At 51.6% G+C, this 16,430-nt stretch overlaps 1 protein-coding gene across 6 annotated transcripts in view; it reads left to right on the top strand.

Moving 5' to 3' along the window:
• DNMT3A (DNA methyltransferase 3 alpha) overlaps positions 1–16,430 on the top strand; it is a 115,874-nt gene that overhangs the window by 76,518 nt on the left and 22,926 nt on the right. Inside the window, exon 1 of one of the 6 annotated variants that reach the window (XM_030799424.1) lies at positions 7,640–7,741. The exons of the other annotated variants lie outside the window; for them this stretch is intronic. The gene's annotated coding sequence lies outside the window, so the exon portion shown is untranslated. Of the gene's footprint in view, positions 1–7,639; positions 7,742–16,430 lie in introns of those variants that run through there. 6 annotated transcript variants of the gene reach the window in all.

The following is a 16,430-nucleotide window of genomic DNA, read 5'->3' as shown; positions in this document are numbered from 1 at the left end:
TTTGTGCATCTGTTTCTCTAAGATAGATACCTAGAAAGAAAAAGGCCTAGTTGAAGGGCATGTGCATTTTACATTTTATGACATCTGCCAAACTGCCCTCTAAAAAGGGCACTGCCAATTTATGCTTCTGTGAACAGGGTATGAGAAGACCTTTGCCAACATCAATATTTTGCTAGTCAAATGGGTGGGAAAATAGTATCTTGTTATGCTTTTAATTGGCATTTCCCAGATAATAAGGTTGAACATCTTTTCCTATGTTTATTGGCCATTTGTGCTGCTGCTTCTGTGAGCTTAGCAAATGTTGCCTCCTCTGACTTTACAATCCTGCAGTCTCAACAGACTGTGCTTCCTGTCTGCCCTGGGGAGAGCAGGCCATGAATGTCCAGAAGGTGCCCCCTGCTGTGCCATATTCCATTTAATAAGCAATCACTCAGCACCTACTAAGTAAAGGGGCCTTGTGTTAGGGGCTGTGGGAAGGAGAAGATGAATAAGGTGTGATCTCCTGGGCTTTAGTCTAGTTCAGGAGAAATGGAAGTGCAAAGTAGACCAGTAAAGGCTCAAACCAAATTATTAGCCAACTGTATGGGTAGCAGTTTTAGGGTTTTGGACTGGAAGACATTCCTCACTTATTTGCCATACCTGACCTTTTGCAGGGTGGCCTCAAAAATAACATCACCCTTGAAGGAGATGATGATGTTTGGAGTAGGCACAGCAAGTATACTTTACCCAAAGGCTGAACAAGTTCTAGAAGTTCCCATGACAGCCTGTAACCAGTAGTGACTTCGAGGGCTGGCCTTTACCATAGGCTACTAAAGTTGCCACAGAGGGACTCCCCATTGTCTTTTAAGTAGATGGGTTGGTTGCGCACCAGAGTCTTCACTTCTGGGGCACAGAGAGAACAGCTCTTAGAACAACCCCTACTTTTTGGTGGTGAGAAAAAAAGAGGCAGGGTGGGGTAGGCGACTAGTAGCCGGCCCAGGGCCAACTCCTGGCCACAGCAAAGCCTGAACCAGGGAAAGGGTGTTGAACTTCACTGAGCACCTACTTTACATCAGGCACTATACCAGGAGCATTAGCTTTCACCACAATCCTAAAACATATTATCTGCATTTAATGTCTTTTTTTTTGTCTTTTTTTTTTTTTTGAGATGGAGTCTCACTGTCACCCAGTCTGAAGTGCAGTGGCGTAATCTCAGCTCACTGCAACCTCTGCCTCTTGGGTTCAAGCGATTCTCCTGCCTCAGCCTCCCAAGTAGCTAGGATTACAGGCACCTGCCACCACACCCAGCTAATTTTTTTGTATTTTTAGTAGAGATGGGGTTTCACCATGTTGGCCAGGCTGGTCTTGAACTCCTGACCTCAGGTGATCCACCTGCCTCAGCCTCCAAAGTGCTGGTATTACAGGCATGAGCCACCGCACCCGGCCAGAAGTATTTTTTTAACCTCTATTTTGCTATTAGAAAATTAAGATTTATCTAGGTAAGTAGGTTGCGGCCACATGGGTATCCTGATGGAGTGGCCCGATGGGCAAAACTAGACTCCAAATCTCATGTTGCTTCTGTTGTGTACCCAAATGACTCACCTACACTCCCAGTTTTCCTGGTTTCCTGGCTTGGAAATTGTCATGAAATTGAAGAATGCATTTAGAAGAGAGGGAGAGAGCTGGCCTGGCTTTCCATCCTGCCCCATGCTCTTCCCGCCCCCGGCCTGCAGTTGTTGGGGCTGTTCCCCATGCCTCTTTGCCAGGAGGCTCAGGTCCCTTTCAGCCTCCCCGACCACCCCTCCCTGCTCTACTCATGTGGTCCTGAACCCTTGCCCTTGAATTGCTGTTTTTTCATGACCATATGGATGATGTTGTGAAACTGGATTAAGAAAATGTCGGAATGAGATTTGGGAGGCCTGGTTTCTCATCTCAGCTTCTGCTCCTCCTTCGCTATGGATGTGAGCAGGTCTTTCTGCTTTTGGCATTTTAGTTTCCTGGTTTATAATGTGACAGAAATAGATGAGATGACCCCAGAGATTCTAAAATTCCATCATGGCAGGTTGGGGGGTGAGACTGGAATCATGATCTGCACTCTCTTTATTACCTAGATTACCTTGTACATAAATTCTAAATTAAATATTTGAGTGAATTCTCAGACCTCGAATATATGTCTCTTCTAAAGGCACATACATGAAGCATCCTTATAAAAACTCTTTTTGGCTGAGTGCGGTGGCTCACGCCTGTAATCCCAGCACTTTGGGAGGTGAAGGCAAGCGGATCATGAGGTCAGCGGATCGAGACCATACTGGCTAACATGGTGAAACCCCGTCTCTACTAAAAATACAAAAAATTAGCTGGGTGTGGTGGCAGGCATCTGTAGTCCTAGCTACTTGGGAGGCTGAGGCAGGAGAATGGCGTGAACCCGGGAGGCGGAGCTTGCAGTGACCCGAGATCGCACCACTGCACTCCAGCCTGGGCGACAGAGCCAGACTCTGTCTCAAAAAAACAAACAAACAAACAAAAAACTCTTTTTAAAACACCTTTGGCCCAGCGCAATGGCTCACGCCTATAATCCCAACACTTTGGGAGGCCAGGGCGGGTGGATCTCTTGAGGCCAGGAATTCGAGACCAGCCTGGCTAACATGGTGAAACCCCGTCTCTACTGAAAATGCAAAAATTAGCTGGGTGTGGTGGCACATGCCTATAATCCCAGCTACTTGGAAGGCTGAGGCACAAGAATCATTTGAGCCAGGGTGGTGGAGGTTGCAGTGAGTCAAGATTGCGCCACTGCACTCCAGCCTGGGCGACAGAGCGAGACCTTGTCTCAAAAACAACAACAACAACAACAACAACAAAAAACAAAGGGTTGTCCAGCCTTTACTGAGCAGATACTGTGTGCTCAGTCTTTAAGATACCACCTTGTGTGTCTGGGTGTCTACTTGTCTACTATGTTCCAACATTTTCTAGACACTAAGGAAGCAAATTTTTTTTTTTTTTTGAGACGGAGTCTCGCTCTGTCGCCCAGGCTGGAGTGCAGTGGTGCAATCTCGGCTCACTGTAAGCTCCGCCTCCCGGGTTCACACCATTCTCATGCCTCAGCCTCTCGGAGTAGCTGGGACTACAGGCGCCCGCCACCACGCCCGGCTAATTTTTTTTTTTTTTTTTTTTTTTTTTTTTTAGTAGAGACGGGGTCTCACCATGGTCTCGATCTCCTGACCTCGTGATCCGCCCGCCTCGGCCTCCCAAAGTGCTGGGATTACAAGCGTGAGCCACCATGCCCGGCCTTAAGGAAGCAAATTTAAAGGCAGGTCAGAATCCTACCCTCCCCTGTGAGAGGTTGGTAGGTAAATGAATGAATGAATTGTGCTGTAGCCAGGGCAGGGTTGTTTTAGAAATCCTAAGGGAAGGACTATGCAAGCAACTCCCTAGCCCTGCTTAAGGACCTCAGGGAAGGTGGTGCCTAGGGGGAGGCAGTGTACCGCCATAGACCTGAACAGGACTGCTTGGCAGGGACAGTGGGGGAAGGGCATGGAGTGGGGTCCTAAGGAAGGTGGTCAAAGAAATCCTCTAGGAGTTTGGAGTCTAGAGTGCCTCAAGGTTTCTCCCATATTGAGGCCAACTTTTACTTTCCCATAGCACTGTCTATGGGGCTGACAAAGCAGAAAATATAATAGCCAATGTTCTCTCTGCTTTAAAAACCAGACTGCTTGTCAGGGAGGCCGTGGGATGTTCAAGTATGGGGTGGTCTGCCAGGGCTCTCTGTGTCACTTTATTAAGAGGCCAGTACACTAGTTAAAGGAGTTAATGGACCTCAGTACTTACTACTTATTGCTTAGTAATTCAGTACTTAGTAAATACACATGATACTATGCTAGTGGTGGGGTAGGAGGAGACCAGTTGGATACAGTCCCTGTCCCAGAGGCACACATTGTCAAGTGGAGGAGGCAGGAATGTTCCCAACAAGCCTCAGTGGCAGTCAGAGCATGGGGCTTGCACTGTGCTCCTGTGTAATAAGAGCCCAACATGAAGCATAAAGGAGCATGAGAGCAGCTTCTGGAGGACTCCAGGAAAGCTTCCTGGAGGAGGCAGGCATCCTTTGAGAATTTCAGTAAGTGCAAAAGAGGCTGGGTGCAGTGTAATCCCAGTACTTTGGGAGACCAAAGTGGGAGGATCGCTTGAGCCCAGGAGTTCAAGAGCAGCCTGGGCAACATGGCCAGACCCCCTCTCTACAAAAAAATATTGAATTAGCTGAGCATGGTGTTGTGCACCAATGGTCCCAGCTACTCAGGAGGCTGAGGTCGAGGCTGCAGTGAGCTGTGATCATGCCACTGGACTCCAGCCTGGGTGACAGAGTGAGATATTGTCTCAAAAATAATAAATAAATAAAATAAATAAATTAAAAAGTATAAAAGAGGAGGAAGGCATTTCAGGAAAAGGAACTACTGAGGGAAAAGAGAAGGAGGCATGACTTCTGGGTTGTTTAGGCAATAGTAAGAGATCTGGTAACTAGGGTGCAGGGGTTAGGGAGGATGGGCAAGAAGAGATAGAACTAGAAAGCAAGATGGTCACATCCTCAATGGTCTTCTTGCCATAGTGAGAAATTCAGGCTTCGTTGTCCAGTGGAGAGCAGGGGTGGAAGAGAATTGGACACATAGTTTAGGAAGATAAACTGGCAGGACAGTAAGTATTCCCTGGAGAGAGGAAGTTTAGAAGCAGGACCAGGTAGGAGAACATTACATTTGGCCTTGACTGAGGGTTGAGGTAATGAGAGGCAAACTTGAAGGAATTGCTAGAACTGGTCCTGGTTGGAAGGGAGGGAAAAATTTGCCTGGTATTGGGAGCTGGGCTGGGGACAGGGTTCATTATCTGAGGTAGAGAATCTTGGAGGAAGTGCAGGTTTGAGGCAGGATGATACGGGAACTTTTCATTTTCTTATGTATTCTGACGAGCAGAAGTTTTAAATAAAGTCCAGCTTACCCATTTTTTTCCTTTATTGGTTAGTGTTTGTGTGTGTTATCTCTAAGAATTCTCTGTCTACCCCAAGGTCATTAAGATATTTTATCTTAGGAGGGGGTGGATTTTTGAGCTAGGGTTTGGATAAGCTGCTTTTGAGAAGCCAGCAGATTGGTGTCAATGGGGACAGGTTTTTTTTTTTTTTTGGAGATGGAGTCTTGCTCTGTCGCCAGGCTGGAGTGCAGTGGCACAATCTCAGCTCACTGCAACCCCTGACTCCCTGGTTCAAGTGATTCTCCTGCCTCAGCCTCCCAAGTAGCTGGGATTACAGGCATGTGCTGCCATGCCCAGCTAATTTTTGTATTTTTAGTAGAGATGGGGTTTCACCATATTGGCCAGGATGGCCTCGATCTCCTGACCTCATTATCTGCCCACCTTGGCCTCCCGAAGTGCTGGGATTACATGTGTGAGCCACCGCACCCGACCCCAGGGGACAGGTTTAGTCAGATTCGAGGGTGGTCCTCATGGAGGGGATGCACAGGCAGGAGGGCAGGGAGAGAAAGCACAGAAAGCAGACCTGCTAGGAGAGGACCAGGATAGGGAGGGGCAGGGACAAGGACACGGGACTTCTGGGAGCAGGTGGTCAGGGGTCAGCATCCAGAAGGATTTCCTGAACCAATTAGAGGACTACTGAACCCCCCTTTCATCTATCTGTGCAGCCCTTTACTTTTACAATATATACATTTCTATTTATTTTATTTATTTATGGGTTTTTTTTTTTTTTTTTTGAGATGGAGTCTCACTCTGTCACCCAGGCTGGAGTGCAAAGGTGTGATCTTGGCTCACTTCAACCTCTGCCTCCCGGGTTCAAGCAATCCTCCCACCTCAGCCTCCCAAGTAGCTGGGATTATAGGTGTCCGCCCCCACCCCTGGCATTTTTTTTTTTTTTTGAGACAGAGTCTCACTGTGTCGCCCAGGCTGGAGTGCAGTGGCATGATCTTGGCTCACTGCAACCTCTGCCTCCCAGGTTCAAGTGATTCTCCTGCCTCAGTCTCCTGAGTAGCTGAGACTATAGGCACACGCCACCATGCCTGGCTAATTTTTGTAATTTTAGTAGAGACGGGGTTTCACCATGTTGGCCAGGCTAGTCTCAAACTCCTAAGCTCAGGTGATCCACCCGCCTCAGCCTCCCAAAGTGCTGGGATTACAGGCATGAGCCACCACACCTGGCCACCTCTGGCTAATTTTTCTATTTTTAGTAGAGACGGGTTTTCACCATGTTGGCCAGGCTGGTCTCGAACTCCTGACCTCAAGTGATCTGCCCACCTCGGCCTCCCAAAGTGCTGGAATTACAGGCGTGAGCCATCATGCTGGGCCTACGTTAATTTTTGAGACAGAGTCTTGCTCTGTCGCCCAGGCTGGAGTGCAGTGGCATGCTCTGATCGTAGCTCACTGCAGCCTCAGACTCCTGGGCTCAAGTGATCCTCCCACCTCAGCTTCCCAAGTAGCTGGGATTACAGGCACATGCCACCATGCCCTCTGTTGAGCCCTTTCTGACTTCCATCAGCTCCCTGTAGCCACCCCACATCCTTCATCTCTCAGTCTGCACTCCCTCCCAGGCCAACTGCATGGTGAGTGTGTGTGTGTGTGCAAGTGTGTGTGTGAATGTTACCATTTTTCTGATTTGCCATTCTTCAGTAGCAACTCTACAGATGCCACAGCTCTTCCCTGTTCCTCTTTAGTCCATGAATGGTGGGCAGTATAAATATTTTCACTTGCAACTCAGATGGATTGAACAAAAACAGGAATAACAGCTCAGCCTCCTGTATATTTGACGCTAGATGCTGTTGGAAAGGCAGCTTTGTGGGGCAAAAAAACAAAAATTGAGTGAGCTTGCTTATATATACCAAAGATGCTCTTAGACTTCAGTGTTTCTCAAAGGGTGGGATTGTGTGTTACCTCATCAGAACCACCTGGGCAGTGAATTAAAAAGGCACACTCCTGGAGCAGAAGCTCTGGGACAGTACTTGTAGGTTTGATTTTCTAGCCAGCCTCCAGATGATTCTGGGGCTTACTACAGCTTGAAAACCACCAAGCTTCAGATGATTAGAAGTAAACCAAATCTGGCACAGATGAGATTCCCACACAGATGTATTGGTAGATGCATTTATTGTATTGCCCGCACTGGCGGCGGGGGTCTCTCTGCACGTTTTGTTTAAACATGACTACCTGGGCCAGGTTAATCACGCTGGGAATTTAGTGATGTGCCCAGCAAGGGTGGTTTCCCGAGCTCTCCGGGTGATTGCTATGGCCTGGGTTGCCAGTCTGATTGTGATAACAAGCAAAGGAAGAAGTAGGGACTGTAAGGCGGGCAGACCTAGGGAACAGTTTCCAAACAGAGTTGGGGGAGAAAGACCGGAAAGGACTTGGTACAGGAATTTAAATGTTTCCTTTCGGATGGAGATGGCAAGGGTCCCGCTGTTTTCAGCAATAGTTACCGCAATGCCTGTCTGCTGGGCTCCTCTGGAGTCTTCTCTTTGGACCCTGAAACTTGAGAGGGTCTGCATGCCTGAATCTGAATGCGGCTCCTTTAGGCCCCTCCCTTTGACCCCTGGAGCCTGGAGAAGGGGTGGGGGAAGGGTGGGGAAAACAGGGCTGGCTGTTAAGGTTTACCAGGTTCCTTTTGGCCCACACCCCCCTTAGTATAAACTTAACACTTCTCTCCAGGGTCCAGTTTCTAAAGCAAGGTGACAGCATCGACACGTCCCTAAAGCAAACTTGTCATGAAGTCCCTCACCTCTCAAATGTGAGTCCCTCCTGGCTTCCTTTGATTTTATCTGTAATATTTAGCAGATACGTGTGATTCCATTAGGCTAGTTAGGAAACCAAGGCCCAAAGAAGCTAGGGGTTATTTAAGGTCTCGTCATCAGCTGTAAAACACCCTACTCAGCGCCCTGCTCAGTGAAAGACCTGGCGTCCCCTCCCAGTTGAATTTCCTGGTAAGGGGCACCTGAGATCCGGTGTCAGTGGGGTACTGCCACCCTCCCACCCCTGCCCTGGCATCTCTGCTCCCTGGCCCCAGACTCAGTCACTGGTAGAGCTGTGCAGACCCAGCAGTTCCAGGATAGCGGGTGGAAGTGAGCAGGAAGGAAGAGCTGGGTTTGTGGAGAAGTCTTCCCCTTATGGGGCAGACCCGGAACTATAGGGAAAGGGAAGGCAGCCACCAAAGCTCCAGAGCCTGTTGGTGCTTCTAGTGGGCTGGGACTAACCAGCATACACCATTAGAGAAGTGTAGGGTTGGCTGGGAGAGAACGAGGGAGCCAGGGGCTCTGGGATAGAGGTGGGGAGAGAAGGGGAGGGGAGGGTATCAGCAAGAGGGAAGTTGGGCTTTCCTTTCCAGCAGTTGGGCTCCCCCATCCTGCATCTTCCTCTCTTGATTCAAAAGAATTCATCTAGAGTGTCAGTGCAAAAAGCCCCTTACCACTCCCCCTCCCTAACAGATACCCTAAGGCTGTGCTTGTGCTTTTTCCTGCCCTTCACCTGCCAGGAAGCTCATGCAGTTACAGATGCCCCCTAGATCTGGCCATTCCTGTCTGAAAAACCTGGGAGGTTGTGCCCATTCCTAGTTTCCACTCTTTCATCTTCCTTTGAGCCTTCCTGCCCTCACGGATCCCAGCCGCCTCTGAGTTCCTTCGGCACATGTAGAAAGTATCCCTACCACATAATTTACCATCTAATTGCATGCTGTCTTGAATGAGGGCTGTGGTTTCATGTGTGGTGGGTCTTGGGTACACAATTAGGCTGTGAGTAACAGAAGCCTAGAGCCCCATCGCGTCTACTAGCTCTTGCACCTCTTTGCTTCCCTTCCCCCCAGCCTACCTATTGCAGGTGCTAAGGACTGACTGATCTGATCCAGTGTTTAGGTGAGCTTCAGGCAGGCTCCCAGGATAAAGCACAATTCCCTTACAGGTTCTAAAACTAGACTGGTCAGTGCAGGGGTTCGGGGGGTGCCCCTGCCCGACAGCATTTGCCCAAATGCTGCTCCTCTCCCCAGACTCAGGGAGGAGGTTCTGCTGCAGGGCCCAGGTTTGGGGTGATGGCATAGAGCCCAACCAGGCAGCACACTGCAGTTGCCATGGTGACCCTTTTATTTTTCTTCAGGAGGATGGATTTCTCTTTCAGCCCAAATCATCTGCCTGGGCTACTCTGAGAACCAGGCTCCTAGCCCCCTACCTTCCGCATTCTACCACAGGGGTCAGCTTGTCAGGGGCTTTGGTTTGAAATCACAGTCCAGCATCAGAGAGCAACAGGTTGTGCTTGATCAGGGAGCAGGCGGGAAAAGCCCAGAGGAGGGCTCACCTGGCACGCAGGCCCTGAGGGAGCTGACCTCCATCTCCTTCTGCTTCCCCTCCTCTCTCCAGACCACTTCTCTCCAGTGAATTGCTCTGACCTTTCAGGTGGGCTCGGGCCTCTCTAGGCCTCAGTGTTCTCATTTGTAACAGAGACAGCCAGGGGTCTCCGTGTTCCCACACCTGGCTAGTATTAGAATTACCCAGGGAGGTTTTAATAGATTCCTGGGCCCCACCTTAAGCCCGCTGATCTATGTAGGTAGATCCCAAGAATCTGTATTTTTAAAGCCCTCCTTGGGTGATCCAGATGCAATTAAACCAAAGTGGGTCTGGGGTTCTCCTGGCGAGATGATTAGCAAGACCCTTGTGAAAAGAAAGGAAGCTCTGCCTGTGCTAAGGATTGACTGGCCTCTCCGGGCTTCCAGGAGCTTCTGGAGAGCCCCTTACAGGCTAGTCTTGTCAGGAAGCGGGTGTTTCCTGGTCATGCCGGCTAAGCCAAGACCAGACCCCCACCTCTCTCCCTCCAGAGAAGCCAGGAGAGAGAGAATGACAGGAAGGGGAGATGTTGCCATAACAACAAGCTCCAGGCAGAGGCCTCCCTTCCAGGGGCTGGTACTTCACCCCAGTCCTGGTGGTTTCCATGGAGATGGGTTACTGAGGGACAGGGGGAATATTTGCCCCACTTAGAGCATCAGCCAGGAGCTGCCAGAAGGCAGAACACCACTAGGTGCGAGCCTTTGGACCCCTCTGCTCTCCGGGTGCACATCTGACACCTTCCCCCTGCTTAGTTGCTCTCTCTGCGACTGGTCTCCTTAGCAACAAGTCCTGCTAACTCCACGCTGTTGGCTTCATGGCTATTTTTAGCTTCACTGCCAGCAGCCCAGTCCTGGTCATTTGCTTGCAACCTCCATATGGATTGCAAGGGAATAGGAAAACAAAGATTCCCAGCCTCTTTTGGGAGCCCTAGACTGGGACCTCTTAGCAACGATTAGAATTCCTGCTATGAAATGGATCCATTCCCTAACTTGGAACTTGGGCAGTGGATTTGGGATAAGGTTCCTGAGACAACATTGCATTCAGTTCATTTTTAATCCTCTACTATGGGCAAGATGCTCTAGCTCACACTGCTTCCATACGAAGGTGAATGAGGTCCAGTCCCTGCCCTCTAGGAATATTTAATCTTGTAAAGGAGAAAGATGAGTACACCATCACCTTCGCACAAGGCAAAGACTGGCAGGTCTTAACAGAGGCTTACAAAGTACTAGGGGAGTGTGGCGGGGATGGGGTGGAAGATAAGGGACAGAAGGGGAAGATAAGGAACAGAAGGGGAGGATAAGGGTGAGGGTCCAGGGCAGCACTGTCAAAAGAACTTTCTGGGATGATGGCAATGTTTTAAAACCAGTGCCATCGAATTCAGTAGCCCCCAGCCCCATGTGGCTCTTGGACACTTGGAATGTGGCCAGTGTGACTGACGAACTAAATTTTAATTTGTATTTAATTCAAATAGACACATGCAGCCAGTAACTGCCGTCCTGGACAGTGCAGGGCTAGAGGAACTTTCATGGTGGAGGTCGCTGGCAGACTGGTGTAGAAGGATATGCAGGGTTTTGGTGGTGAAAGTTGAAGGGGAGGAGCCTTCCAGGAAGAAGGAACAGCATGAGGAATAGCAAGTGGGCGGGCAAAGCGTGGGCTTCATGATATCACACGGAGGCCTCCAGATTCGTGGGGGCCTAGAATGTCACGCAGAGTGTTGACTGATTGGCACTGAGGCTTTTGAGCTGTAGGTGGGAGGAGGACGGGTTCAGAACAGACATCCATCCTGACCTCTCTTTTTGTCTGGATAAGGTCTCCCTGGTCTTGGGGTTGGTGGGAATACGTGTGGGGTGGATATACGTGTGCAGTGACTTCATATGTGTTGCTTTACAGATGGCTTTATAGGGGCCATGGCTTCTCTGATTCAGAGTAGAGAGACTCACATGGTAAATGTCCTGTGGGATGACAGCAACATCATCTACCCTCATCCTGCCGGAACTGGATTTTATGACAGAGCATGCCACAGAGCACTGAACTTTGAGTAAAACGTCAGGCATGAGCTCCGGGCGTTGCTGCTCTTTGGAGAGGTATCATGATGGCCTAGTGTCTCGTCTCAGTTCTTTGAGGCTGGAAAGTCACATTAACATACTTATGATCATGACTCTTCAAAGACCCAGGAGAGTGATGTACCCCCGAATGTTAGATTTACCAATTGATAACAGGACATGTCCTGGCCACACAGATCATAATGCTTGTCCTGCTGTTTTCCGGCAACTTACTGGTATCAGAGTCATTGGAAAATGTAATTAAAATTGGAAGTTTGCTTGATGAATATGGGATCAGGGCAGAGAGGTGTCCTTCAGAGGTAGTTTTACTGGGCTTAGGAGGCCTATGGGATCACTGTTGTCTGCCCACCAAACAGGAACTGTGCCCTCATTCTCAGGTCACTCTCTCCGTTGGACCACACTGGATACTTCCTTTCCAGCCTCTCTTTTAGGCTCTTGACATCCAGCATATTTTCTTTTCATCCAGGAGTTCCTCCTTTCAACATACTTTTATAACAAATCCAAGAACATGGCTTATTTTACATGATGCTGCTATTTGAGTTTGGCTATCTTTAACTCAAACAAAAGACCTGTCTGGTAAACTACCAGGGAGGTTTACTTTGGAAGCTCAAGAGAAGTGTGACCTGAGGATCCCTGAAGATTACCCCATTTTAGTAAGGGGATTTTTCCTTTTACTAAAATCACCTCTGCTCTAGATCTTGGGGTCTCTTCTGCTTTGGGGTCTGACTCTGCGCATTGACTACAAAGAAGACACATCTCTGTTTAAGTGACTCAGTCTAGAAAAGGCAGTGTTTCCTGTCTGCATAGTTACAGGAGAGAGGAGAGGGAAGAAAGATGCTCTGGGTTGTTAAGGGGACACCTTTGAGCCTAGGCTTCCTTTTGCTTGTTGGGAAGTTGCGTGGAAGAGGTAAGATTTGACTTTAATGTTAAAGGATGAGAATAAGGAAGTTTGACGGCCGGAGGGAATAGCTACTTAATATGTGGGCCAAGAGAAAGTGAACAGTTCGGGCCAGTTCTGACACTTTGAGTCCTTGCTGCACGCACGGCATCATTGCAGTCTGATGTCCAAGACCACAGAATGTGGAATCTAAGGTTTTTAGCCACGTTATAATGGAATAGTGGGTATCGTACATGAGACAGTGTCTGAAAAAGGCCACCAAGCCAGAACCAGAAACTGCTTTTGAGAGGAGACCTGAAGTAAGTTCTCAGGCCCGTTGATCGGCATGGATGCAGAAGAGGTATCAGTGAGAGAATCAGCGAAGCAAGTCATACTGCATTCCCTAAAGGTTGGGAGCAGGCAAGAGGGACAAATTCTGGGCTTCTCACTTCTGCTTGGGGAGCCCCTGGAAATGTGTACCAGGCAAATACCTTAGCTGGGTTGAAAGATGGGTTGGAACAGAAGAGGGCCTGTGTTTTTGTTTGCTTTTCAAATAGCTTCTTTTCCTAGCTATATGGATTCTTGGTCTCAGGGTTGGGGGGAGTCTGTACCCAAGTCTTCTAGGTAGAAGGCTCTCTGGTTTGGGGTCCTTGCTCTTCAGGGTTTGCTTGCTCTGATGGCCCTCCGGGGGAGGGGGGGGCTCCCTCACTGCACATCTCATGACTTCATTATACCAGCACCTGTATGTCCCAGGTGACTGTGGCTGGGAGCCAGGCACCTAGGGAATTGTCTCATTAGGAGATGCTGGCATTCCATGGCCCAAGAGGGCTGATGTCATCACTCCTGTTTTGCAGATGAGACAACAGATTTCTTGGGGGTTAAGTGACTTGTTTAAGGTCATGGTGGTGGAAACAGAACTGAAGTCCAGATCTTTTTTTTTTTCTTTTTTTTTTTCTGAGACAGAGTCTCGCTCTGTTGCCCAGGCTGGAGTGATCTCGGCTCACTGCAACCTCCGCCTCCTAGGTTGAAGCGATTCTCCTGCCTCAGCCTCCCAAGTAGCTGGGATTACAGGCACATGCCACCACACCCGGCTAATTTTTGTATTTTTAGTAGAGACAAGGTTTCACCTTGTTGGTCAGGCCAGTCTCAAACTCCTGACCTCATGATCCGCCTGCCTCAGCCTCCCAAAGTGCTGGGATTATAGGTGTAAGCCACCGTGCTCGGCCAAGTCCAGATCTCCTAACAAGGGCCGCTGCCCAAATAGCCCTCTGCTGTGGGGTGCATTTTCCTCCATTTCCTCGGTTCTTCCTTCTAATTCATCTTGCCAATGGAAACTAGGCTGATCTTTCCAAAATACTCATTCGTCTTGTCAGAAAACCTGCGGTTATTCTTCCCTGCTACAGAATATACCCAAGGACGCACCTGAAGGCTTGCCATTACCTTGCCCTGTCGTGTACTGGGAGGGTGGAGGTGGGCGAGGGTCTCCTCCCTCCCCAGCCTGGCAGCTCTTGCTTATCCTACCCATCTCACCTCATTCCAAGTCCGATCCAGCCTCCAGGCCCAGTCAGCTCACCTGGAACTGACCTCTAACCTCTTTTGTCATCCATGCCGCCCATTTTTTTCTACTTGGTATTTGTGGCATAGTTACCTTTACATATGTTTGTTTTACAATGATCCTTTCATATTTCTCCAAGTCTAGTGGAATCTTCAACCCCTCGAGGGCAGAGCCAACAGGGTCTATTTCTTTATCTGATCCTACAGCCAACGTAATGGAGGGCTGTGGGTGGGGACTGCGTCTGCCTTGGGGGTAGGTGCCTTTGTTCAGGAGGAGGAAGCTTGAAATGGCGGAGGCTGCACCTGGAGGCCGCACCTGGAGGCCCCAGGAGAGTCAGGTCTTCTCGATCTGCAGATGTTTGAGCCTGGGAATGAAGGAATTGCTGAACTTTCTGCAGGAGCGCCCTCGCCGCGACCAACCTTGCAAACGAAAATGAGAAATCCAGGGAAGGCCCAGAGTGACGTAGGGGCCCTGGGACTCGAAGCCTGACCTCCTCACGCCGCGCTTTTTGAGGCCCCCCCGCTTCTCTATTCACCTGTAGTGTGGAGGCGGGAGACCCCCCAAACAATCCCCGATCTGGAGCGCTCCCAATGTCTGCGCGCGCCTGCTGTCACTCTCCGTCTGTGTGCTGAGTTTTCCTACAGCTTCCTGGGCCTCCTATCTGTAAGCTTTTTCTTCTTTTTTTTTCGGTTGTGCTTCAGAGAAACTCACTTTTCACAACTTTCTCCCGGCTCTCCCAGGCCGTCCGAAAGCTCCGGCTTGCTTTCGCCCGGACCCCCGGCTCCCTCCGGGCAGGCGGCTCGGGAGCAGCCCCTTCCCTCCCCTCCCGGCCCCCCGGCCCCGCGCTAATCTCTTCCAGAGCTGGGGGAGGGGCCGGGCGGTCTTCCCGGAGGCGGGGCGCTCCCTGCAGCCCGGCCTGGGCGGGCCCTGGGAACGGGCGGGGAACGGCCTCGCCCCCCGGCCCCGCGCCCCTCGGACCAGAGGAGAGGGGCTGGCCCAGCGCCAGCGTCGGAGCGCCGGCCCCCTCCCCGGGCCGCTCGCAGCCAACCAGGCCCTCCAGCGGGGCCCACGTGACCTGGAGTCCTAGACAAAGAAAATGTTCCCTCCCTCCCCCCCGCCGCCCCCCTCCCCTCCCAGTGGCCCCCTCCGCCCCCAGCCCCATCGCCCCCTTCCCCTCCCCCCAGACGGGCAGCTACTTCCAGAGCTTCAGGGCCGCGGCTCACACCTGAGCGCGACTGCAGAGGGGCTGCACCTGGCCTTATGGGTAGGTTCCTGGACGGAGCCCCGGGGAGACCGGGGGCGGGGAGGCGGCAGGGCCGGTGGGAGGATCTCCGCAGCCCTCCGGGTTTGAAAAGAGTGAAGTATGCCTCCCCGGCCCGCAGCAGCCGCGGCGTCCCGGCCTGGCCCGAGTTCTGGAGATGCTGACTTAGTGCTGGCCCGCCGCCTTCTTGCCCACAAGCCCCAAGGCCCCACTCCTCGAGGGCTCCAGTGGCACCTGGCGCCCTCGGGGGACAGGAAGAGCAGCCGGCCGGGAGCCCGGGCAGTGGTAACTGCAGGCTGGGGCACGCAGAGCTGGTGGCCCAGGAGTTGGGTTGGAAGCAGCTTCAGCTAAGCTGGCAGATGGGTGCCTGGCACTTCCCTGGTGACCTGCGTTTCTGGCTGGGGGACCACGCGGTCCTCAGGGCCCTGCCAGCTTGCGGCCTCTTAAGAGGGACAGCTTCCTCTCCCGCGAGTTCCTGGAAGCCTCCGGGCAGGCCGCCAGAAAGAAGTGCTGGGGGGCGGGAGGGCACGGTGCGACCCTGACAGGGGGCCGGCCTGTGACACCAGGGTAGCCCAAGGCCGCATGGGCTTGGGGGCGGTGGCGCCCAGACCTCTGACCTTTGGAATGGGAAGCGCTGCAGGGGGGAGGTGGAGGCGGGACAACTGCCTGAGGAGATGGGACTGGACAGGAGGCAGTAGTCACCGGAGTTCCCGGTGGCTTTCCCAGGCTGGACGGACTCCAGGCCCAGGGGCTTCCGTGAGCCGGCAGGGAGTGGGGAATGGTGTGGTGTCTCTTGAATGCCGCCTGGTTTCTCCGCCCCCCTGGGGGTGAGCAGCCCGCAGCCCAAATGCGAGAGCCTCGAGTTTATCCCTGTTTCTCTTATTGTTTGCCTGGGGAGGAAGGCAGGAGTGCAGGGGGAAAGGGGTGCTTTCCCTACGCCCCAGACAGGCCTATTTTAGTGAGGCCCCTCCCCCACACAGCTCCGGCTGCCCCTTCCCCTTTCGTCAGGCCTCCCGCTGCTAACCCACCCTCTTCTTCCTTCCCCCACCCCACTGCCCCAGTCCTGATGGAGGCCCCTTCCTCCTCCGCCAGCCCTTACCGGGCTGGGTGCGTGTTCTGCACCAAGTGGGCTGGGGATGCTGAACAGCTCGCAGCGCGGCATCTGACAAGCTGGGGGAAGTTGTGGGGGAAGAAGAATGTTCAGGAACTCGCTGTGAAGGGGCTGAGAGACAAAGGGGCCGTGGGGGAGTGCTGAGGGTGGTGTCAGGCACGACTCCTAGACCTGGGGAGCCAGGGGAGGAGCCCAGCCCACCTGCTGCTGCCGCTGCCAGGAACTGATAGCGGGTCCTTTCCC

The sequence above is a fragment of the Nomascus leucogenys genome, chromosome 19, assembly GCF_006542625.1.
Source record: "Nomascus leucogenys isolate Asia chromosome 19, Asia_NLE_v1, whole genome shotgun sequence".
Taxonomy (NCBI): Eukaryota; Metazoa; Chordata; class Mammalia; order Primates; family Hylobatidae; genus Nomascus; species Nomascus leucogenys.
The sequence above is the reverse complement of the archived record's forward strand: the minus strand, read 5'-3'. Positions and strand labels throughout refer to the sequence as shown.